This window comes from Giraffa tippelskirchi, chromosome 13 (assembly GCF_054371585.1).
Source record: "Giraffa tippelskirchi isolate mGirTip1 chromosome 13, T2T-mGirTip1v1.2.pri, whole genome shotgun sequence".
Classification (NCBI taxonomy): Eukaryota; Metazoa; Chordata; class Mammalia; order Artiodactyla; family Giraffidae; genus Giraffa; species Giraffa tippelskirchi.
The window spans coordinates 105428579-105454253 of NC_137287.1; the positions used below are offsets into that span (position 1 = coordinate 105428579).

The following is a 25675-nucleotide window of genomic DNA, read 5'->3' on the forward strand; positions in this document are numbered from 1 at the left end:
AAATAATAGAACCTAGAATTGTTGTGAAGATTAAATGAGATAAAGCATGTAAAGTGCTTAGCACCACCTGGCACAGAGTAAGCTGTCAGTTTATTTTTAGATAACATGTTGTTACTATCTTGAGTTCAACAAGCAAGTTGCCTGACATTTTTGTAAATCTCAAAGCACTATATTAAACACAGGATCTGCTTACATCTTAGAGAAAAGACTATATTTACATAAGGTCTTTTGGTGAATCAAAAGGATAAACTACAGTGTTTCAGGAAATAGTTAAGAAAAAAATAAGGTCATATTCTGAGGTTTCAGGTGGACATGAATTTTGAGAAAGATACTATTCAACACACGACATCCATAATTTCTGGTCGATGCCCTCAGTCTAAAACTTTTAACTAACCATAAATGCAATAAGGTAGAGGAAGGGTAATTAAAGAGGCCAAGTTTTAGTCGTGACCGTGCCACACAACAGTATGTAACAATGGGTAAATCTCTTTATTTCTCTGGAACTCAGTTTTCTATTATATAAACTGAGAGGGTTGGACTAAACAGACTCATAACATCCCTCTCAGTTCTTAAATTCTGTGATTCTTAACTTACGAATTCATTCACTTCTCACTGGACATTAATTGAGCATCTCTGGGGTCAGGCCCTGCACTAGGACCTGGGGATATTGTGGCAAACAATGTATTTAGATGCCTTTCTTCATGGAGCTTATATTCTACAAGAGAAATACAGGCACTACACACATACACAAATAACTGTAATTTTATTCACTCTAAGAAAGAAAAGTACAGGTTGCTGTGAGAATGTACACTGGTGAACCCTAACCCAGTTTGGGTCTTCTCTGGTGGCTCAGATGATAAAGAATCTGCCTGCAGTGCAGGAGACTAGGTTTCGATCCCTTGGTCAGGAAGATCCCTTAGAGAAGGGAATGGCAACCCACTCCAGTATTCTTGCCTGGAGGATTCCATGGACAGATGAGCCTGGTAGGCTACAGTCCACGGGATTGAAAACAGTTGGACACAACTGAGTGACTAACACGCACGCACACACACACACAATCCAGTTTAGGAGGTCAGAAGATGTGTTAATTAGGTAACAAAAAAGCAACAGCCAGGCAAAACTGTTTGAGGCTAATACCAGCTGGATTTAGAAAAAGCAGAGGAACCAGAGATCAAATTGCCAACATCCCTTGGATCATTGTAAAAGCAAGAGAGTTCCAGAAAAACATTTACTTCTGCTTTACCGACTACGTCAAAGCCTTTGACTATGTGGATCACAACAAACTGTGGAAAATTCTGAAAGGGACGGGAATACCAGACCACCTTACCTGCCTCCTGAGAAATCTGTATGCAGGTGAAGAAGCAACAGTTAGAACCGGACATGAAACAACAGACTGGTTCCAAATTGGGAAAGGAGTATGTCAAGGCTGTATATTGTCACCCTACTTATTTAACTTATATGCAGAGTACATTATATGAAATGCTGGGTTGGATGAAGCACAAGCTGGAATCAAGATTGTCAGGAGAAATATCAATAACCTCAGATATGCAGATGACAGAAAGTGAAGAGGAACTAAAGAGCTTCTTGATGAGGGTGAAAGAGGAGAGTGAAAAAAGCTGGCTTAAAACTCAACATTCAGAAAACTAAGATCATGGCATCTGGTCCCATCATTTCATGGCAAATAGATGGGGAAACAGTGGGAACAGTGGCAGACTTTATTTTCTTGGGCTCCAAAATCACTGCAGATGGTGACTGCAGCCATGAAATTAAGACACTTGCTCCTTGGAAGAAAAGCTATGACCAACCTAGACAGCATATTAAAAAGCAGAGACATTACTTTGCCGACAAAGGTCCATCTAGTCAAAGCTATGGTTTTTCCATTAGTCATGTATGGATGTGACAGTTGGGCCATAAAGAAAGCTGAGCACTGAAGAATTGATGCTTTTGAACTGTGGTGTTGGAGAAGACTCTTGTGAGTCCCTCAGACTTGCAAGGGGATCAAATCAGTCAAACCTAAAGGAAATCAGTCCTGAATATTCATTGGAAGGACTGATGCTGAAGCTGAAACTCCAATACTTTGGCCACCTGATGCAAAGAACTGACTCGTTGAAAAAGACCCTGATGGTGGGAAAGATTGAGGGCAGGAGGAGAAGGGGACGACAGAGGATGAGATGATTGGATGGCATCACCGACTCAATGCACATGAGTTTGAGCAAGCTCTGGGAGTTGGTGATGGACAGGGAAGACTGGCGTGCTGCAGTCCATGGGATCACAAAGAGTCAGACATGACTGAGCAACTGAACTGAACTGAATACCATCTCGTTGTGTAACTACTATAGGAATTGAAGCAGTAAAGAGTAGCTTTAAACCACCATGCCTTCTGGCATCTCCAATAAGTTCAAAAGTTCATAATACCCATGAAACCAAGTGGTAGAATTTGCTCCTATTATTCAATGGTTATATAACTCTGAATCTTTCTACAATTCATGATCCAGTTAGTTCTGTAAAAACAAGGAAATGTCTGTGGTGAAAGTCTGTCAAATGGTCTGTGCCTCAAATAGATGGCTCTTCGTTCCAGTTGTGACTGAGATGTTATAAAACCTTTCCCTAAAGATTTTCCTTCATAACTGGAAACGAAATTTTTTTCTCTTTCTCCCAGTTTCAATCCAAACTCTCCTAAACCTGCAATTACAGAGAAAACAAGGGAAGTTCCTCAAACTCTGTCCCATTGTTTCCTGGAGAAAATCAGACTGGGGTCTCTGTGGTGCCTCTGGAGTTCATAGAATGGCCATGGGAGCAGTGGGTAAAAATGAAGATATGTAGTTGTGACAGAACTGGGGTCTCTGAAAGGGACAGAAGAACAACACCAGTTTAGCACTGGGAGCTCTGGCCCTGACCTGCAGTCTGACCCCAGGATCACACTGAACCTATTTCTTCATTGAAATATTTTCTTGACTCATCTTAGGAGGATAGGAGATGAGCTCCTTGAAATCAGGAACAAAATCTTCTAAAATCTATGCTGCTGCTAAGTCGCTTCTGTTGTGTCCGACTCTGTGCGACCCCATAGACGGCAGCCCACTAGGCTCCGCCATCCCTGGAATTCTCCAGGCAAGAACACTGGAGTGGGTTGCCATTTCCTTCTCCATCTAAAATCTATAATGATCTGTAGTCTTATTTTATCTTCTATAACTTGTTTTGCCTATAGGATCACCACTAGGCTGCACACCTGTAGAGCTTTTAACAACTACGTTTCCCTCTGTGTGGTATAAGGGAAATTTGAGAGGCAGTGTATTGAAATAGTTCAAAACAAACCATTAAACTGCTCTGTGCCTCTGTCTTCTCAATGGTTAAATGAGAATAATTCCTAGTTTATAGTCATTGTGGGGGCTTCCCTAGTGGCTCAGATGGTAAAGAATCTGCCTGCAATTCAGGAGACCTTGGTTTGATCCCCGGGTTCGGAAGACTGACTGGAGAAAGAAATGGCAACCCACTCTAGTATTCTTGCCTGGAGAATCCCATGGACAGAGGAGCCTGGTGGGCTACAGTCCATGGGCTCAAAAAGAGTCCGATACAACTGAGCAACTGAGACACACATAGTCATTGTGAGAGTTAACTGAGATAAGATAAATAAAGTTCTTAGCACCATGGCTGGTACATGGTAAGAAATCACTATTTGGTAGCTGTTATTATTATTACTGCTTGGCTAGGCCATATCAAGTTCTTTCTAGAAAGTAAAAAAGCTAATAAGGATTATAAGATGGTAACCTGAGTCTTGGGTTGCTATTTATATCTCTTAGGCTGCCATTAACTAAAATCCCTTTCACTTTGAGCAATGTAAGAAAGGAGGGGTTTACAGAGTACTAAAGGATTAAGCTGGAGTAGGAAATGGCAACTCACTCCAGTATGCTTACCTGGAAAACTCCATGGACAGAGGAGCCTGGCAGACTACAGTCAATGGGGTTGCAAAGAGTTGAACATGACTAAGTGATTGAATACAAAGGATTAAGCAAAAGTTGCCAAAAGGATTGAATGATCATCTTAGTGATCAATTATCTGAATTGTCTCTCCAGTGCCCATGATACTTGACATAAAGTAGATGCTCAACAAATATTTTAATTTGGTGAAATTATTGAAATTGAGTGAATTTATATATGGAAGCTCATCAAGAACCTAGATGTTTACTTTGTGTGATTTTACCTTCAGGAAAGTCAACCCTGTCCAAAAATTGCTAGTTCATTACCTGCTCTCATGTCAGAAACATACTCACTTAAGATCTGTTCTTTTAAGACTTTATATCATAAAAAGACTATTAAAGGTGCCTGAAGATGCCTCTTTCCAGAGAACCTTACAGAACTCCTTCATACTGCAAGCAAAAAGGAAAGGAAAGAAGGAAGAGAGGGAGGGACTTAAATAGTGCTGGGGATTTCTCCATTGTTCCATTTAATACTGTTATTATGAGTGTTAAATGAGAGGGAAGAATCTGCTATTTCCTCAGGCTCTCTCAATTCTTTTTGACGAGCTTCTTACCTAAGCTAACTGAGTCTGATGATGAAAGAACCATGACCCCTAAATGCAAACCAACTCTTTAATCTGGTGCTTAACTGAAGCTGTTGTTCAATCACCAAGTCTCGTCCAACTCTTTGTGATCCCATGGACTATAGCACGCCAGGCTTTCCTGTCCCTCACCATTTCCCAGAGTTTGCTCAAACTCATGTCCATTGAGTCAGTGATGCCATCCAACCATCTCATCCTCTGTTGCCCGCTCCTCTTACTGCCCTCATTCTTTCCCAGCATCAGGGTCTTTTCCAATGAGACAGCTCTTCACATCAGGTGGCCAAAATACTGTAGCTCAGCTTCAGCATCAGACCTTCCAATGAATATTCAGGGTTGATTTCCTTTAGGATTGACTTGTTTGATCTGCTTGCTGTCCAAGGGACTCTCAAGAGTCTTCTCCAGCACCAGTTTGAAAGCATTCATTCTTTGGTGCTCAGCCTTCTTTATGGTCCAGCACTCACATCCATATATGACTACTGGAAAAAACATAGCTCTGACTAGATGGACCTTTGTTGGCAAAGTGATGACTCTGCTTTTTAATATGCTGTCTAAGTTGGTCATGGCTTTTCTTACAAGGAGCAAGCATCTTTTCATTTCATGGCTGCAGTCACCCTGCAGTGATTTTGGAGCCCAAGAAAATAGTCTGTCACTGTTTCCATTGTTTTCCCATCTATTTACCATGAGGTGATGGGACTGGATGTCATGATCTTAGTTTTTTGAATGTTGAATTTTAAGCCAGCTTTTTCAGTCTCCTCTTTCACCCTCATCAGGAGGCTCTTCAGTTCCTCTTCACTTTCTGCCATTAGGGTGGTATCATCTGCATATCTGAGGTTATTGATATTTCTCGCAACAATTTTGATTCCAGTTTGTGATTCATCCAGCCCGGCATTTCTCATGATGTACTCTGCATTTAAGTTAAATAAGCAGGGTGACAATATATAGCCTTGAAGTTCTCCTTTCCCAGTTTTGAACCAACTGTTGTTCCATGTCCAGTTCTAACTGCTACTTTTTGACCTGCATACAGGTTTCTCAAGAAGCAGGGTGATCTGGTATTACAGTTTCTTTAACAGTTTTCCACAATTTGTTGTGATCCACACAGTCAAAGGCTTTAGCATAGTCAATGAAGCAGAAATTTTTGTGGAATTCCCTTGCTTTTTCTATGATCCAACAGATGTTGGCAATTTGGTCTCGGGCTCCTCTGCCTTTTCTAAACCCAGTTTGTACGTCTGGAAGTTCTTGGTTCATGTATTGCTGAAGCCTAGTTTGAAGGATTTTGAGCGTTGCCTTGCTAGTGTGTGATCTATGTGCAATTGTCTGGTAGTTTGAGCATTCTTTGGCACTGCCCTTCTTTGGGATTGGACTAAAAACTGACCTTTTCCAGGCCTGTGGCCATTGCTGAATTTTCCAAATTTGCTGAAGTAACAGCAGTCTATTCTGACATTGGAGAAAAACTGGCTATGTAAACTATATGAAGACAACACAGCATCTTCTTATGGGATTTCAAGGGCAGTTTTGACTGTGTGAAATTTTTTTTTTTTTTTCAAGAAGGGAGGCATTGAATCTTTATTTTCTTTTGTTCTTTTAAATTAGTTTATTTTCTATTTTTTAACTTTACAGTATTGTACTTGTTTTGCCATACATTAACATGAATCCACCATGGGTGTACATGTTTTCCCCTTTTGCTATATAAACTGACTTTAAAATCTAACCTCAGGTACACGAAATGCCTTCACTATATTAATTTTAAGCTGCTGTCACTTCTATGTGTGTGTGTTACACATGTGTGCATTCTGTGACTAAAGATGGAATGATAGGTAGTTTATATTCTTAGTGGAAAAAGAATAATTAAGCAATTTGTGAATTAATGTTCTAAATTTATATTAGCTTATATTCTAGTTCTTAAGCATTTAAATGAGATGTTCTGCCTTTGTTATAATTTTTAGTAAATGAACTTCAGTTTTGACATTGTATTATATTTTTAGTTTTTCCATTCAAAAATTTTTATTGCACACCTACTAGTTAGTTGGCATAGGGCTAGCTGTCACATACTATTTCCTTGGAAATCAATAACCACAAAAGTTTTTGTGAAAATCTGCTTCCTCCAAAGCCATTGAGGAGTGATGAAAGAACCAGATCATGAGTGAGGCAAGGTAAAGTCTGAAATCTGCAAACACAGAGAAGGAGACAGTGTAAATATGTGCTAAGGCAGAAGTGAGGTCTGAAGGAGACTTTATTGACACTGTAACATGTCTGGCAAAATGGTGCTTGGTGCATCTTTGGGAAATATTCTTTCTAGAGTTAAGTGCCAAAGAGTCACTGGCATCAGAAAAAACAGCCTCTTCCATTGTTGTGACTTAAATGATCTCTAAGCTGCTGGAGATCAAGGGGACACTCTCTAGGACAGGGGAAAAAAGAGCATTGCACCTAATGACTGCAGAAAACATTCTTAAAGTACCCTTGGAATATTTATTTATGAAAACTGAACAAATGCTGGCCATAAGGTGAGGCTAAACTTATTTTAAGTGGTTAGTATCAAACAGACCACATTATGGAACTACAATGCAATTAGTTTAGAAACCAATAACAAAAGTTTTAAAAACGTCACATATTTATGAAATTTAAAACTTAACTCATAGGCAATTATAATGTAAACTAGAAAATACTTATAACTGAATGGTAGTAAAACTACTATGCATCCAAATGGTGAGATGCAATCAACCACTGTTTAGAGGGCAATTCATATCCTTAAAGGGAGAAAAGGGGGCTTGCCTGATGGTTCAGCAGTAAAGACTCCGCCTGCAATGTTTCAGGAAGATTCCATGGAGAAGGAAATGACAACCCACTCCAGTTTGCTTGCCTGAAAAATTCCCTGCACAGAGGAGCCTGTCCAAAGTGTTACAAAGAGTCTGATATGACTGAGCAACTGAGGACACACACAAAGGAAAAAAAGGAAGAAAGTCTTAAAAGTACAGAGTTAAGCATCCAACATATGAAGTTAAGGAAAAAAATAGCAGAATAAATTCTAAGAAAGCAAAGGGAAAAAAAGCAGAAATTAATGAAAAAGAAAGCAAATATACACTGAAGAAGATGAACAAAGCCAAAATTTGGTGTTTTGGAAGCCATTGATAAAATTAAGTAAACAAAAGAAAATGTAAAAATAAACAATGTAACATTTTTTATAAATGATAAAAAAAAATTAGATCCTGATACTGGGAAAGATCCAGGGCAGTAGGAGAAGGGAACAACAGAGGAATAGATGGTTGGATGGTATAACCGACTCAATGGACATGAGTTTGTGCAAACTTTGGGAGACGGTGAAGGACCGGAAAGCCTAGCGTGCTGCAGTCCATGGGATCTCAAAGAGTTGGACATGACTGAGCGATTGAACAACAACAAGTGAATGTAGAGGATGGGAGTATGGATAAAACAAGATTGTCCCCAGTGTATATATTTTTGATGCTAGGCAAAGGTAATAAAAGGTTTAATACACTATTTTCTCTATTTTTGCATGTATTTTAAATTTTATTTATTTTATTTCTTGGCTCTGCTGGATCTTCCCTGCTTTTGTGTGGGCTTTCTCTAGTTGCAGTGAGTGAGGGCTACTCTCCAGTTGTGGCACGGGCGTCTCATTGCAGCAGCTTCTCTTGTTGCAGTGCACGGGTGTTAGGGCTTTTGGGCTTCAGTAGTTGCAGTATGCAGGCTAGTAGATGTGGTGCATGGTCATAGTGGCTCCGAGGCATGTGGAATCTTCCCAGAGCACAGATGGAACCAGTGTCCCCTGCATTGGCAGGCAGATTCCTATCCACCGAGCTACCAGAGAAGTCCTAGTTTTGCATATATTTAAAATTATCCACTATAAAAAGTTAAAGAGATTTTAATGTGAAAGGTAAAACTATAAAACTTTTAGAAGACAATATAGAAAAATATCTTTATGACCATGGGAAGGAAAAGATTAAGATTTCTTAAACATACAGAAAGAAAAATATATTTTACTACATTAGACTTAAGAATTTATTCATCTAAAATACCATAAAGAGAGTAAAAGAATAGGCCACAAATTGAAAGAAAATATTTGCAATACATATAACCGACAAAGGATTAGTACACAAGATACTTATGAGTCAATAAGAAAAAGACAATCAATGGAACAGTGGGGAGAAGACATGAACTGGAATTTAATAAAAAAGAAAATTCAAATACCCATAAGAATATGAAGGGAATGCTCAGTCTCTTTGGTAATCAAGAAAATGTAAATTCACATTGTAATGAAGTACTATTTTATACAGGATGGGCAAATTTTTTAAAGTCAAAAAATAACCAAATATTGGTAACATAATGGGGCAAGAACAGTTCATATTCACTCCTGACTGGAGTGTTAAATTGGTAAAATCATGGTAGAGAACAGTTGGGCATTATCTAATTAAGTTGAGCATGCATATATCTTTAAAACCAATCAGTTCCATTTCTAAATGAGTATGTAGAGTAACCACTGTGTGTGCCCAGGAGACTTACTCAATAACATTCAGAGAAAAAAAAATATTCAGAGCCCCACTGTTATTAATTGTCCACACTGGGAGCAACTCACATGATCATCCCAGTGAAATACAGATAAATAAATTGTGGAAAAGTAACTAAACCACAACTTCACACATTAAAAGGTAAAACAAAAGAAGCAAGTCACATAAGCTAAAGTTATAGGACTCCATTTAAATAAAGTTCAAAATTAGGCTAAATTAGACTATTTATTGTTTAGAGATTAAACCTAGACAATATATTAAAAAGCAGAGACATTACTTTGCCAACAAAGGTCTGTATAGTCAAAGCTGTGGTTTTTCTAGTAGTCATGTATGAATGTGAGTATCAGACCATGAAAAAGGCTGAGTACCGAAGAATTAATGCTTTTGAACTGTGGTGTTGGAGAAGACTCTTGGGAGTCCCTTGGACTGCAAGGAGATCAAACCAGTCAATTCTAAAAGAAATCACTCTGAATATTCATTGGAGGGACTAATGCTGAGGCTGAAGCTCCAATACTTTGGCCACCTGATGCAAAGAACTGACTCATTTTAAAAGACTCTGATGCTGGGAAAGATTGAAGGCAGGAGGAGAAGGGAATGACAGAGAATGAGATGGTTGGATGGCATCACCAACTCATTGGACATGAGTTTGAGTAAGCTCCAGGAGTTGGTGATGGACAAGGAGGCCTGATGTGCTACAGTCCATGGGGTCTCAAAGAGTCGGACATGACTGAGCGACTGAACAGCAACTGATGTGGCAAAACATGAAAGCAAGCCAAGGGCATTATTCAGCTGAAATTCAAGGCAATAATTTCCAGTCTCTGGAAGACTCTTAAAGAGTGGTGCTGATTCCAGAAGACGTAAGATTTCATTAAGGAAGATATTTTTGGATAGAAGGATTTGAAGCCCCTTAGATAGCACCCTGGTGGCTCAGACAGTAAAGAATTTGCCTATAATGAGGGAGCTGCTAAGTCGCTTCAGTCGTGTCCGACTCTGTGCGACCCCATGGACAGCAGCCCACCAGGCTCCGCCGTCCCTGGGATTCTCCAGGCAAGAATACTGGAGTGGGTTGCCATTTCCTTCTTCAGTGCATGAAAGGGAAAAGTGAAAGTGAAGTCGCTCAGTCGTGTCCGACTCTTAGGGACTCCATGGGCTGTAGCCTACCAGCCTCCTCCGTCCATGGGATTTTCCAGGCAAGAGTACTGGAGTGGGGTGCCATTGCCTTCTCCAATAATGAGGGAGATCTGGATTCAATCCCTGGTTAGGAAGATCCCCTGGAGAAGGGAATGGCTACCCACTCCAGTATTCTTGCCTGGGGAATTCCATGGACAGGGGAGCCTAGAGGGCTAAGATGGGTTCAGTTTCTGGGTCCATCAGTCCATTTGGTTGAAAAGAGTCAGACATGACTGAGCAACTAGCACTTTTAATTTTTTCAAATAACACCAGAGGAAGTTAGGCTCTTGTCTCTGAAAGGGTGGTTCAGGCCTCACCTCTCAAAGCCACTTTCTTTTTGTTTATGTAGACCATTTTTAAGTCTTTATTGAATTTGTTACAGTATTGCTTCTGTTTTATGTTTGGGGTTTTTGGTCAAGAGGCTTGTGGGATCTTAGCTCGGGGTTGAACCTGTACATCCTGCACTGGAAGATGGAGTCTTAACCACTGGACTGCCAGGGAGGTCCCTCAAAGTCACTTTCTTCCAATCAGCAGAGATGCATATGCCCTCAGAAAAACTATTCTAATAAGTTCCAGATGTGGTGCAGAAACCGTGCCATCACCACCCCAGGCAAACCACATGACCTCCCTGCCAGCTCACCCCACACAGAAAATTGAAACCTGAGCCCAATGGCCTATTCAGACTCTTTCCTGGAAATATCATGTACTAGGTGAGTATTACAGAGTTTTTAGACATAGTTCACAAGCATCTTCTCATCAGATCATCACAACTCTGTGACATGCCCCTTGACCTTGGAAAGATTCCCAAATCCCACACTTCAAAGTACCTGTATTATAGCACTGAAGTGAAGTGAAGTGAAAGTCACTCACTCATGTCCGACACTTTGCAACCCCATGGACTGTATTCTTCAGGCCAGAATACTGGAGTGTGTAGCCGTTCCCTTCTCCAGGGGATCTTCCCAACCCAGGGATCGAACCTAGGTCTCCCACATTGCAGGCGGATTCTTTACCAGCTGAGCTACCAGGGAAGCCCATATTATAGCCCTTTTGTGAAAACCAGCCAAAGGGCTCTTGAGAGGTGAGTTACTCAACTCTACCCAATGTGGGAAAACCATGTGGGTCTGCAAAACTAACAGAAATGTCAATATTCTTGTAGAGAGATCTTAATTATCTGTACTTGGAATGCATTCATAAGACCTAGCCAACTTTAAGAAAGAGGAAATTAATATTAAGCAGCTATTATGTACCTTGCACTATGTTTGGAGCTGTTTATGGATTGTTGTTGGTTAGTCACTAAGTTGTGTCCAACTCTTGCGACCCCGTGAACTGTAACCTGCTCCTCTGTCCATGAGATTTCCCAGGCAAGAATACTGGAGTGGGTTGCCATATCCTCTTCCAGGGGATCTTCCTGTCCAACGAATCAAACCCATGTCTGCTGATTTGGCAGGCGGATTCTTTACCCTGAGCCACCATGGAAGTCCTGTTTATGGGTATTTAATAAGTGTTTGTTAAATGAATAAATTTCTCACAATAAGAAGATATCCCCTTGTGAGATATCCCCCTCTCAGATGAGGGATTCAGAGAGGTTTAGGTTCAAAATTACATAGCTAGCTAATGAATGGCAGAGCTCGATATGAAACCCAGATTTTCTGGTATATGCTCTTTTCTTTCAACATCAGTTAAGTTCAGTTGCTCAGTCATGTCCAACTCTTTGTGACCCCATGGACTGCATGCAGCATGCTAGGCCTCCCTGTCCATCACCAACTCCCAGAGTTTACTCAAACTCATGTCCATTGAGTCGGTGATGCCATCCAACTATCTCATACTCTGTCATCCCATTCTCCTCCCACCCTCAATCTTTCCCAGGATCAGGATCTTTTCAAATGAGTCAGTTTTTTTCGAATCAGGTGGCCAAAGTATTGGGAGTTTCAGCTTCAACATCAGTCCTTCCAATGAACACTCAGGACTGCTTTCTTTTAGGATGGATTGGTTGGATCTCCTTGCAGTCCAAGGGACTCTCAAGAGTCTTCTCCAACACCACAGTTCAAAAGCATCAATCCTTTGGCGCTCAGCCTTCTTTATAGTCCAACTCTCACATCCATACATGACTACTGGGAAAACCATAGCCTTGACTAGGCGGACCTTTGTTGGCAAAGTAGTGTCTCTGCTTTTTAATATGCTGTCTAGGTTGGTCATAACTTTTCTTCCAAGTAGTGAGCATTTTTAATTTCATGGCTGCAATCACCATCTGCAGTGATTTTGTAGCCCAGAAGACTAAAGCCTCCCACTGTTTCCATTGTTTCCCCATCTATTTCCCATGAAGTGATGGGACTGGATGCCATGATCTTAGTTTTCTGAATATTCAGCTTTAAGCCAACTTTTTCACTCTCCTCTTTCACTTTCATCAAGAGGCTCTTTAATTCTTCTTCACTTTCTGCCATAAGAGTGGTATCATCTGTATATCTGAGGTTATTGATATTTCTCCTGGCAATCTTGATTCCAGCTTGTGCTTCATACAGCCCAGCATTTCTCATGATGTACTCTGCATAGAAGTTAAATAAGCAGGGTGACAATATACAGCCTTGACGTACTCCTTGTCCAATTTGGAACCAGTATGTTGTTCCATGTCCAGTTCTAACTGTTGCTTCCTAACCTGCATACAGATTTCTCAAGAGGCAGATCAGGTGGTCTGGTATTCCCATCTCTTTCAGAATTGTCCACAGTTTATTGTGATCCACACAGTCAAAGGCTTTGGCATAGTCAATAAAGCAGAAATAGATGTTTTTATGGACTCTCTTGCTTTTTTGATGATCCAGAAGATGTTGGCAATTTGATCTCTGGTTTCTCTGCCTTTTCTAAAACCAGCTTGAACGTCTGGAAGTTCATGTATTGTTGAAGCCTGGCTTGGAGAATTTTGAGCGTTACTTTACTAGCATGTGAGATGAGTGCAATTGTGCGGTAGTTTGAGTATTCTTTGGCATTGCCTTTCTTTGGGATTGGAATGAAAACTGACCTTTTCCAGTCCTGTGGCCACTGCTGAGTTTTCCAAATTTGCTGGCATATTGAGTGCAGCACTTTCACAGCATCATCTTTTAGGATATGAAATAGCTCAACTGGAATTCCATTCGCTCCATTAGCTTTATTCATAGTGATGCTTCCTAAGGCCCACTTGACTTCACATTCCAGGATATCTGGCTCTAGGTGAGTGATCACATCGTCGTGATTATCTGGGTCATGAAGATCTTTTTTGCACAGTTCTGTGTATTCTTGCCACCTCTTCTTAATATCTTCTGCTTCTGTTAGGTCCATACCATTTCTGTCCTTTATTGTGTCCATCCCCACTGCTTTTGAAGAGTTGGAATGATACAGAGAAAAAATAGAATGTTTCCTCTTGAAAAGAATGTTTATAGGTTGAAGTCAGAATCAAGAATCATAGTATTTCCAAATGATCTTAAATATTTATTCATTTGATGGTGAAAAGCTTATTAGTACACATATGGTGATGTATATTATAAATATTGGTGTTCTCAGAATGACTGAATAACTAGAAAAATTTCAGATTCTATTTATGGTGTTTATAGTTTATTGCAAGGAGTCATCATTATGCCTTAATTATAAGAGTTAGTTCAAGGAAATATTAACTCTAAGTCTCTGATAAGCAAATCAAATGCTCCATGGGAATATGAGCAGACTTTTACTTACCTGTGAGCATTCCTGAATTTAATGAAGACAAGTTATCATGAAAACAGGCAAACAATTAACCTTGAAATTCAAACATAAACAGAACCGTGCTAAGGAAATTAGCTATTTATTCTTCTCTTGGTTTTCGGCTAAAATAAGTAAATGATGGAATTTAGTTGATAAATGAGCATATCCAGGAGGTCTAAAAAGATGGAAATGAGTCTGATCCTATTAAATCATAATGAGGGTCTCATTTGATCATAACATTTTAGAACTGGATCCGACCTAAATGAGATCTTCTAAGTCCCCTTGAGAATCTCTCACACGCAGGCACAAAGAGATTATAATCCAGGATGGCCCCTGACCTACCTGCCCACTCTATAGGAAATACTATTTAAGAGTTAAAACTCTAGTATAGTAGTAATGATCTATACTTCTAAAGATTTAATTATCCACATAGATAAATCTCAAATAATAATAGTGAACACATAGTGCTTACTATATGCACTGTGTATATAGTAAGAGCTTTACATATTTTAACTTATTTAATTCTCACAGAAGCCCTATGAGGTTTGTACAGTATATAGTAAGAGCTTTACATATTTTAACTTATTTAATTCTCACAGAAGCCCTATGAGGTTTGTACAGTTACTATTGCTGTTTTACACATGGGAAAACTGAGGTTCACAGAGGTTAAGCAACCTACCCAAGATCACACAGATAGCCATGGTAGAGATAGGTTATGAGTCCAGGCTATCTGCCCTGGAATCTTAGTGTTTGACCATCAGGCTATACTACTTCTCAATAGTATGATATGCTGAAAATCAAGATGTCGGATACATATAGTAGAAACCATTTATGTAAATGTTTAAAACCCTCAAAACACCTCTGTGGGGCTTTTTGTTGTTGTTGTCTTTTTTACAGAATCGTGTATCTAGAAGTATAAAAATGTTCATGGGAGTGGTACTCACCAACTCAGGCTGGATTGTGTTTACCTCTGGGAGAAGAAGGAGAAATGAATGGGGAGCCGTATTTATAACATTCTATTTCTTTGTTTAAAACTCTGAAAGAAATAGGAGGTTAACACATGGTTGAATATGGGTTTCCCAGGTGGCTCAGTGGTAAAGAATCCAGGTTTGATACCGGGGTTGGGAAGATTCCCTAGAGGAGGGCATGGCAACCCACTCCAGTATTCTTGCCTGGGAAATCCCATGGACAGAGGAGCCTGGCAGGCTACAGTCCATGGGATCACAAAGAGTCGGCTACAACTTAGCAGCTGAGCATGCTCATGGGTGAATTTAACAGTTTATGTGACTTATCCAAGGTCACATAAAAGTAACAAAGATTTTGTTTTTTTGGCTTCACTAGGTCTTTGTTGAGGCCCAAGGGCTTTCTCTAGCGTGGCACACTGGGGCTTCTCTATCTGTGGCACACGGGCTTCTTGTTGCAGTGCCAAGGTTGCTCTTGTTGCAGAGCATGGGCTCTAGAGCATGCAGGCTCTCCAGTTGTGGACAGCCTTCATTGCCCTGCTGTGGGATCTTAGTTCCCTGACCAGGGATCTAACCTGTATTCCCTGCACTGGAAGGCGGATTCTTAACCACTGGCCCACACAGTAAGTCCCAATGTGGAATTTTTTTAATAGATCACTGAGTCTCATCCTCCTGTTTAGGATTTGAGAACAGTCTGTATAGATTAGGAAACCAACCAGATAGTAATTTGTTCAAGGGCCTACTGCAAGTCAGTGGCAGAAAACAAGTCCCTAGACTTCAGAGCACTTTTCACTCTCACCACCACCCTTTCCTACATCCTGCCATTCTTATACATTCTGTTTTACCTCTTGATTTACCTCCAAAGGTTTATGGTTTTTTCCTGCTGGACAACTTGTATTTGTCCTGTTGGTTAATTACTTTTAAGGAAATAATTTTTGATTGCTCACTTATATTCCATTGCTCCATATTCAAATAGGATTATATTTTAGAGTCATAGGGCTTCCCTTGTGGCTCAGCTGATAAAGAATCTGCCTGCAATGAAGGAGACCTGGGTTCTATTCCTAGGTTGGGAAGATCCCCTGGAGAAGGGAACAGCTACCCACTCCAATATTCTGGCCTGGAGAATTTCATGGACTGTATAGTCCATGGGGTCACAAAGAGTTGGACATGACTGAGCGACTTTCACTTTTACTTTAGAGTCATAAGGCTCAAACAGCACCAGAGCCAAGCCTTTCTCTAGGAATTTTATGTCTTTTCTCCTTTTTTACCCCTTCTTCTTATTTTTTTCCCTTAGCTCTATCTTCTGCAGCCCTCGATTCCCATCATCTAGTATCCATCAGACTCAAGATGTTGTCTCCTCCCGATTCAGTATTTGAACTCTTGATTTATCTGAAGAGCTTACTTGATGGGTTATACAATGAATTAAAATTTAGAAAACTGTCACATTTATGGAGTGCTCAATGGCAACCCACTCCAGTACTCTTGCCTGGAAAATTCCATGGACGGAGGAGCCTGGTAAGTTGCAGTCCAGGGGGTCGCAAAGAGTCGGACACGACTGAGCGACTTCACTTTCACTTTTCACTTTCATGCATTGGAGAAGGAAATGGCAACCCACTCCAGTATTCTTGCCTGGAGAATCCCAGGGATGGGGGAGCCTGGTGGGCTGCCGTCAATGGGGTCGCACAGAGTCGAACACGACTGAAGCGACTTAGCAACAGCAGCAGCAGCCACAGTTTTCAAGGTGTCTACATGGTTTCATTTGATCTTTTCGGCCCAGGGTGGGAGGCAGATGAGATAGCGGGTTCAGACAGTTTATATGACTTACCCAAGACCGCAGAAAGAAAGTAACAAAACCTGAACAGAATCCACATCTTCTGACTTTGTATTTACTTCTCTTTCCAATTGTCCCTGTCTCCATAAACCACTAAAAAGAAGTTGGTCCCTACAAATAAGGATAAATCAATGAAGGAGTAGGGATCATCACTACCTATTAACATTCTTTCACCACCATCCCCAGCAAAACAGGAAATACTTGCTACATGGCCTTATATTGAGCTGCTCTTATCTACAGAATCTCAAAACTTCACATCACCCAGGGGTCATAAGTTGTGACCTTGTAAATTCCAGTTTGTTCAAGTGAAGCTCAAGTGAGCAAGAAGAGGAGAACCACAGACTAATCACTTATCATGTCAGCAGAAGGGCAACACTTCAACTGTTGAAAATTTAATTTTTAAATCATGAGACCAACATTGAAAGTTCCCAAAGAGATTTTACTAATAAGGCAGGCTGCTGCTGCTGCTGCTAAGTGGCTTCAGTCGTGTCCGACTCTGTGCGACCCCATAGACGACAGCCAACCAGGCTCCGCAGTCCCTGGGATTCTCCAGGCAAGAACACTAGAGTGAGTTGCCATTTCCTTAAGGCAGCCTAGGCCTCAGCAATCTGCCTACCTAGAGTTTAACTTCTCCACTGAGTGCTCCTTAACCCACCCAGAATTTCTGAAAGAAGCTGAATTAAATCCTTCTTTGGCAGGATGTGTTTTTCCAGGTTAACTCATTAGGGCAAAGCTTCATTCTCTCTCCTGGGATCCATTCTGAATTAAAGTCTTATTAAATCCTGCCCATGAGTATCCTCAGTGCAGCCACTTCCTTTCCAACCCTTTACAACCTCATTGTCAACACCAATTCTAATTCCAAAGACTGAGGAGAAATGTAAGGAGACCAGACCACAAGGCTTGTGGCCATCAGAATGAGTACAAAGGCAATCTTCGCTTGGCTGAAGGCAGAGATGCAATGGGGAAGCCAGCTACTGGGAGTTCCTGGGGTCTTTTAAAAATCTCACAGCAACACATCTTACCTCTGCTGCATAAGGAGAGGGAAGACGCTCAGCTCTGGCTTCCCTTAGAGATAAAAGACACTGTAAGTAGGAAAAAAAAATTTTTTTTCTTTTCTTCTATTGCCTACAGAGATCCTATCTTCTGCTCTGTGTTTAAGTTTCAAATGGCTAGAGAGTCCCTCTATAAAATAAGCGCTGCCCTTTACTTTTTCTACTTTTGTAAAAAAACAAAACAAAAACAAAAAAAAACCCTGCTCTGCTGTTCCATTAACTGCTGCTTTTCTGATGATGAAACATTTTTTCTTTGCATTGTGAATCAGTGAGACTCTTTCTGCTTGTGCGATGGAGTGAAGTTTAAAATAATTTCTGCAGTGGGGTTGTTTGTTTTCTTGTTCTTGTCCTTGAAATTAGGGTTGAGCTAGCCCCCAGCCTGCTCTGTTAGAAGGTGAGAACCAAATTCCTTTGGCCTCCACTTTTTGAGGGGAAGCATTATCAGTTTAAATATGCTTCCAGGGTGGGTAAAGCTACTGTTACTTTGGAAAGTTTAAAGAATTTTGTGGGTCATCCCTCATTTCTTCATTTTCAGGAAAGCTAAACAGATTTATTTGTTTCACTTTTGTGGATCAGAGTAGTTCAGCACAAAGAAAGCAGTCTACCTTTTGTGGGCTGCTGCTGCTGCTAAGTCGCTTCAGTCATGTCCGACTCCGTGCAACCCCATAGACGGCAGCCCACCAGGCTCCGCAGTCCCTGGCATTCTCCAGGCAAGAACACTGGAGTGGGTTGCCATTTCCTTCTCCAATGCATGAAAGTGAAAAGTAAAAGTGAAGCGGCTCAGTCGGGTCCGACTCTTCGCGACCCCATGGACTGCAGCCTACCAGGCTCCTCTGTCCATGGGATTTTCCAGGCAAGAGTACTGGAGTGGGTTGCCATTGCCTTCTCCTTAGTAAGATTGGTAAATGTCTAAGAAGACTGATAATGATTCAAGAGTTGCTGCTGCTGCTGCTGCTGCTAAGTCGCTTCAGTCGTGTCCGACTCTGTGCGACCCCATAGACGGCAGCCCACCGGGCTCCCCCGTCCCTGGGATTCTCCAGGCAAGAATACTGGAGTGGGGTGCCATTGCCTTCTAGCTTCTTATTTCTCTACATCCTGCTTTTTCCACTTTTAGCAGCAAAAGAAAAAAATTCCTTAGAAAGACATACTTTAAAATCTCAGCCCTGATGCCAGAATCGCATTTTAGCACTTCTTTAATGTCTTCAGGAAGTCACCAGCAGTATCAGATTTCTAATCACTTTCAGAGTAGAATTTGGGATTTCAGATCAGTCTTCATGTGAACAATTGATTCGTTTCATGTTTATTAGAGCAAAACCAGACAACCAAACTTCCATTTGTTGGAAATCTTCCTTTTCCTTTCTAAGTGTTTGGTTTTTCAGGGTGGATGCCCATTTCAGCACATTTTAATGGCCCTTAGAGGAAAGCTCGGGTTAATATTTTCAATTGTGGATACATTTGTTCTGTTTCAGCAACACTGGACCTTTGTTCTGCCATTTTCATTGGCGAGGTTCTAGGAGGCTTAAGAGATGGAACATTGGAGTCACTTTGGATTTTCTTTGGCTATTTTATGGCCCTTTGTGAGACTGAGAGATCTTGACCCATTCTAAAACACAATTTCACAGGTGTCTGTCTCAAAACCTTTTCTGCTTTGTCTAAACACAAAGTTTCTCTAATTTGCACATGGTCTTAAGGTTTGCTCAGCTGTATTCCCTTTGGTCTGCCTTTATCCTTTTCTGCAGAAAATTTCTCTAACATCAAAGCCTCTTCCCTTCCTTCTGCTGAAAAGTTATTGAGAGCTGTAGAAGACCATCCACCCAGCTTCAGGCCACACTCAGCAAGTAAAGAATACCCAAGTGAAAGGAATTCAGAACACTAGAAGACAGCATGATTACTGGGCCAGAGAAAAGAGAGAGAAGTAGTTTCTGGAGAGTAAAACCATAATCAGTAAAGTCCCCACAGTGATCTTTGTTGAGTGATAAAGAACTAAATCAAGCCAAAGGGAATGATGTCAGGAGATTAATCATTTTAGCAGCTTCTACCAGCATTGCATTCCTCATACACTGTGGGAATGCATATCTGGGAATTGGGACTCTTGAATCCTGTTTCAGTAGAACAGCAGACAGACTTCACATTGACAACTGCCAGGATGCTTTGTGTCCTTTTGCTTCTTGAGGAGGAGCACAGCAATGAAGCCTTCTCTGGAATTCTAGTGCAGAGCCTCTTGGGCAGAGCCCGGGCCTGCCACATGGTCCTTGGTCTCAGAAGAAGAGTCCTGAAGCAAGCTGTCCATGTAAAACCCAGACCAGAATATTATTAGAATATTAGAATATTCTATAATAATATATAATATAATATAATATAAAAATATAATAATAATATTAGAATATTAGAGTATTATTCAATTTGTCATCTGTAAGGCATAAGAATTAAACCAGTCAATTCAGTCACAATAGTCAAATCAGTCTATGTGTATAGATATAGCCCAAGAGATCAAATCATTTTGGTATTGTTTATTCCAATACTGGTTAAAATGGTAAAGAAGACTTCACTCAAGACTGTTGCCATAGGGATGTTGCAATAGGAGAGGAAGATCAGGCTCAACTCAGAATACAAACAAGGACAGTGGGAATTTTTAGCCAGTGAGGACAGTGAGAGGATCAGAGGATGGAAAATTACTAAGAGGAGACATCAAGGATAAGGGGATTCTTGCTAACCTAACTTAACAGGATTCTTGCTAAAGTCAGGCTTATACATCAAAGGTGGGGGATGAAAAACTTGATTAGATATCGAGTGATCATGTGTCAATGGTTGGGGTGTTCTCACTAAATTGACAGGATTCTTGCAAAATCTGAGCTATGCAGGTCAAAGAATGGAGGGCCAAAGTCAAGGCCTAGTTAAGAAGAGGGCTCAGAGAAACCTAACTAAAGTTTGGTCAGGGAGAGAGTCTTTATAAGTATCCACAAGCTTTTTTCTCTTCCTCCCATCTATTCCCATCCTGCTTCCCCCAACCATGCTGCTGCTGCTGCTGCTGCTAAGTCACTTCAGTCATGTCCGACTCTGTGCAACCCCATAGATGACAGCCCACCAGGCTCCCCAGTCCCTGGGATTCTCCAGGTAAGAACACTGGAGTGGGTTGCCATTTCCTTCTCCAATGCGTGAAAGTGAAGTCGCTCAGTCATGTCCGACTCTTCTTGACCCCATGGACTGCAGCCTACCAGGCTCCTCCGTCCATGGGATTTTCCAGGCAAGAGTACTGGAGTGGGGTGCCATTGCCTTCTCCTTCCCCCACCCATACCAGCTACAAAATCCAGGTCTCCACTTTCCTCAGCCAGTCATCCCCTATACTTTCCAGATTCCCTCATTATTGAAAAACATAGCATGTTGTTGAAACACTCTAGGTTCTGGAGTCCTGGAGTCCTGGAGTCTCTCAGGACTCAAGGTTCAGCATCTCAACTAGCAAATATATTTCTGACTCCTTCTTGTCTCTGATTGCTAGGGTCAATTTACTCCCTGATGAAAGAGTCAAGGCCCTCCCCACTTTGGGAAACTAGCTTTCCATTTGTGGAGAACATCTCTGACAGACCTGCTGGCAGCATTTGCAGTCCCCACCCCTAGGGACAATAAAGGAGGAAGAGCTAGTGATTAAGCAAATACATCACCCTCCCTTTAGCTGCCATATTTTTAGTCAATCGGACAGTCAACCACTTTCACTGATAGAGCACTGAGTGTACAGAACTAAAGGAATTCTAAAACCAGTTTGAGAAATGGGGTGAACACTGTTTTGTTTTTGTTTCTACTGTAGCAAGCTGGACTGGGCCAGAATGGAAGACCACCAAACCAAGGAGTTTGTAATTTTCCTTCTTTTCACTTCAGGCTGAAGTACCAACCTTCTTGTGTGACTCTGGAGTTTGGAAGGCTTGGGATCAACTCCTCACTCTGTCCCTTGGGCTGCTCTGGGTTTCAGTGTCCTCAGGTGTGATACACAAATTGTTAAGAGGATTAAATGTACATAATGTGCCTATAGGAGCTTTCCAGGTGGCACTAGTGGTAAAGAACCTACCTGCCAATGCAGGAGAGATAAGAGACTCAAGTTCTGTCCTTGGTTCAGGAAGATTCCCCTGGAGAAGGAAATGGCAACCCACTGCAGTATTCTTGCCTGGAGAATCCCATGGACAGAGGAGCCTGGCCGGCTATAGTCCATAGGGTCACAAAGAGTTGGACTCATGTGCCTAGAGCAGAGCCTAGTGTATAACAGGTACTCGATAAATGGAAGCTCTTATGACTCACGTCTCTGCGCTTGTCAGTAATTAGCAACTTGACTTATCTTCCAAGGAAAAGAGTAGCACAGTGGAAAATGTTCTAAGCTTGACTCAACTGATCCACGTGACTGCTTGGGAAATCTCTTTCCTGCTGTCAGTTTCCTTATCTGTAGAATGGACAGAGTGAATGGACAGAATCAGTGTTTTCACACATGGCTGTACATCACAATTGCCTGGAAACTTATTGAAAGTATGTCTCCCAAACTCCATCCCTGGAAGTGTAGATTCAGTGGGCTGAGGACAGGCATTGGTGTTTACATTTTGTAAAAGTTCCATGAGAAAATGGATGAACAAATGTGGTATATTTACAGTGGAATACTAATCAGCTATTGAAAAAAAGAACAAACTACTTATGCATACAAAAAAATAAATGAAGCCTCAAAAACATTATATTGAGCAAAAGAAGTCAGATACAAAAGCTGAATCATCATTCAGTATGTTTCCATTTTCGTGCTGTCATTCAATCATGTCCTGAATCATGTTTTGTGACCCTGTGGACTGTAGCCCACCAGGCTCCTCAGTCCATGGAATGCTCTAGGCAAGAATACCTGTGTGGGCCGTTTCCTACCCAGGTGATCTTCCTGACCCAGGGATCAAACCTGCGTCTCCTGCTTGGCAGGTGTATTCTTTACCATTGAGCCACCTGGGACGCCCTGTGATTCCATTTATGTGAGTACAAAACCCAGCAAAATCAATCTGTGGTGGTAGGAGTCAGAATAGATGTTACCTCTGATGGGTGAAAATGGATATTGCCTGGAAAGAGGCACAGTGGCACTTTCAGGAATGGAAGAAATGTTCTATGCCTTGACCTGAGTGGTGGTTACACAAGTGTGTAAAGTTAGAATTCATCAACCTCGATACTTAAAATTGGTGCATTTTACTGTATAGAAATGATATTTTAACAAAGTACTGTTAGCAAAGGAGCAAAATGTTCTGCTGACAACCCTAATGCACAGCCAGGTTTAAGTTTCCTGGACAAGATGATTCCTAAGATCTCTTTCAGTGCTAAAGCTCTGTGGTTCTTATATCCTCATCTCAGGTCCCCTTAGTCATTTTTATCCATAAATGAGATTATTTCTTTTACTTTTCTTTTTAAAATTTTTATTTATTTATTTTATTTTTTGCAGTGCTGGGTCTTGGTTGCTGTGCACGGACTTTCTCTAGTTGCAGTGCACAGCTTCTCGTTGTGGTGGCTTCTTTTGTTGTGGTACACAGATTTAGTTGTTCCACAGCACAGGGGATCATCCCAGACCAGGGATCGAACCAATGTCCCCTGCTTTGTCAGGTGGACTCTTGACCACCGGACAGCCAGGAAATCCCTCTTTTACCTTTCTTGATCAAATGCAAGATCAAAGATATTAAGAAAAGCCATAGTGTGTTAGTGTTAGTCTCTCAGTCGCGTCTGACTCTTTGTGACCCCATATTCAGTAGCCTGCCAGCCTCCTCTCTCAATTGAATTCTCCAGGCAAGAATACTGGAGTGGGTAGCCATTCCCTTCTCCAGGGGATCTCCCCAACCCAGGGACTGAATCCAGGTCTCCTACATTGCAAGCGGATTCTTTACTGTCTGAGCCACCAGGGGAGCCCTAAGAAAAGCCATAGTCCTGAACATATCTTAGCACTCAGATAAGGGATGCTAATGCAATTTAAGGGTTGTCTAAGCCCCAATATGACAGAACAAAGGCCAAGGAAAAAAATATGAAATCACCATCTGACTGAGATCTGATACGATATGAAATCTGACATCTCTCCAGTCCTGTTGGCCCAGAGGGACCAACAAATATTTTCTGTTGCTGGTTTTCTTTTCTCTTCATTCATTTACCAAATATTTATTGAGTGCCTTGCTTTGTGCCAAGTACTGCTGGGTAGTGGGAGCAACAAAACAAATATGATAGCAAGGTCCCTGCCCTCAGGGAGTTTAAATTCTACAAGAGAACGAAAGCCCATACAAAAGAAATATTTATTATTAACAATTAGTAGTTGTTACATTGTGGATAAGAGCTATGAAAGAAATAGGATGATGGAAAGATAAATACCAAGGAAAGACGCTTTTTAGATACAGTGGTCAAAGGAGGACCACCATTTATACAAACAATATTTGTACAGAGATCCAAGGATTGCCAATGATCCAGCCAGATGAAGAACTAAAAGAATCAATTTCAAGGCCAGGGAATGAACATTAGGGCCAAGGTAGAAGGAGTACAATATGTCTAAAATCTAGTAATTGAGGGGGAGAGTCTATCAGATGAGGGCGGAGAGAGTAACAACAGGGCCTTACAAGAATTTGTGATTTTATTTGAAGAGCAGTGGGAAACTACTAAAAGTCTTTAAGCAGGGGATGATATGTCATTTTAATTCCCCCTCTCCCTACCCCTCAAAAAAAAAATCTCTCTCTACTATTTTGGAAATGGATGAAACAGGACAAGAGTGAAGACAGGATGTTAATTAAGAGACATTTACAGTTGTCCAGGCAACAGTCCCAGAGGTTCAGAATCTCTGCTGAATTGCTAAGCAAAGCTACCCTAGCTTTGGTAACTCGGTTAACCAAAGACAGAGAACAAGAGCAAACAACTTCAGAAGTTAGTGAATTCCTCATGCCCAGCTGGCCTTGTCTTTCTAATGTTTTGCCCGCATGTCTAGATGAGACTGATTAAAGGATCCCTCAGAAGGTTGGGCTCAGTCCCTAAAGTACCTTTCTTCAAACTCATTCACAAGAGGCAATCTTGAGAAGTGAGCCAAATTTGTGACCAGGGCTCTCCAGGTGCTTTTCATAAGTTTCTTTCTCTCTTTTAGGGTCTTACACTCACCCTCAGCAGAATCTAGCCTCCTAACACAGTGCCCCAAAACTCTCTCGAACCCTTCTTTCTTTGCTTCTTCTTTCCTTTCTTCAGAGGTCTGCCCTTAGATAGGAAAGTAGAAAACTAATCCAGTAGTACTAATTGCTACCAACTTAACCATGACCAAGAGCATTTGCACTTCATCCTTATAGCCCATAAGACATGCTAGGAAATATGACTAGTTAAGGAAAGATATTTTGAGGCAGAATGTGGCTTAAATTCTGTTTTGTGAATTATCCCTCTCTGTTTTCACACGAAATTCAGACTAGCTGACAGAGGTTGTCTGAAGGAAAACATTAACTGGAGACACCATTGATTGTGGACCCTGAGGCCTGGATCAGCAGGTAAAGGGATTCAGAGCAACATAGGGTGGGACTGGCTTTCCATAGAAATCTTAAGAGAGGACAATCCAGGCAATCCCCAAGTAGAGGGCCCCATCTTGCTTGGCTGAAGGCAAGAACCCAGAAATAAGCCAGTACAACAGGCCCGGAGGAGGCAAGACTTAAACAGGCTTCCGAAGGGAAGTATAGGATTTGGAGAAGGAGATGATGAATGGCCATGACATTTTAAACAAAGCGAGTAGGGGAATTCCCTGGCAATTCAGTGGTTAGGAATCTGCGCTGTCACTCCCGAGGGCTTGGGTTCAATCCCTGGTCAGGAAACTAAAAATCCCACAAGCCATGTGGCATAGCCAAAAATGAATAAAAAATAGCATAAAATAAACAA

General features: G+C 41.2%; 1 protein-coding gene and 1 long non-coding RNA gene across 5 annotated transcripts in view; one reads left to right on the plus strand and one right to left on the minus strand.

The window, feature by feature from the left end:
* The window catches only part of ASIP (agouti signaling protein), a 173883-nt gene that overhangs the window by 127361 nt on the left and 20847 nt on the right, over positions 1 to 25675 (plus strand). The window lies entirely within an intron of this gene.
* LOC145532039 (uncharacterized) lies at positions 14523 to 17999 on the minus strand. The gene is made up of 2 exons (XR_014072930.1): positions 16608 to 17999; positions 14523 to 16082 (listed from the first exon to the last, which is right to left on the minus strand). It is a non-coding gene; the product is annotated as an uncharacterized LOC145532039 (long non-coding RNA).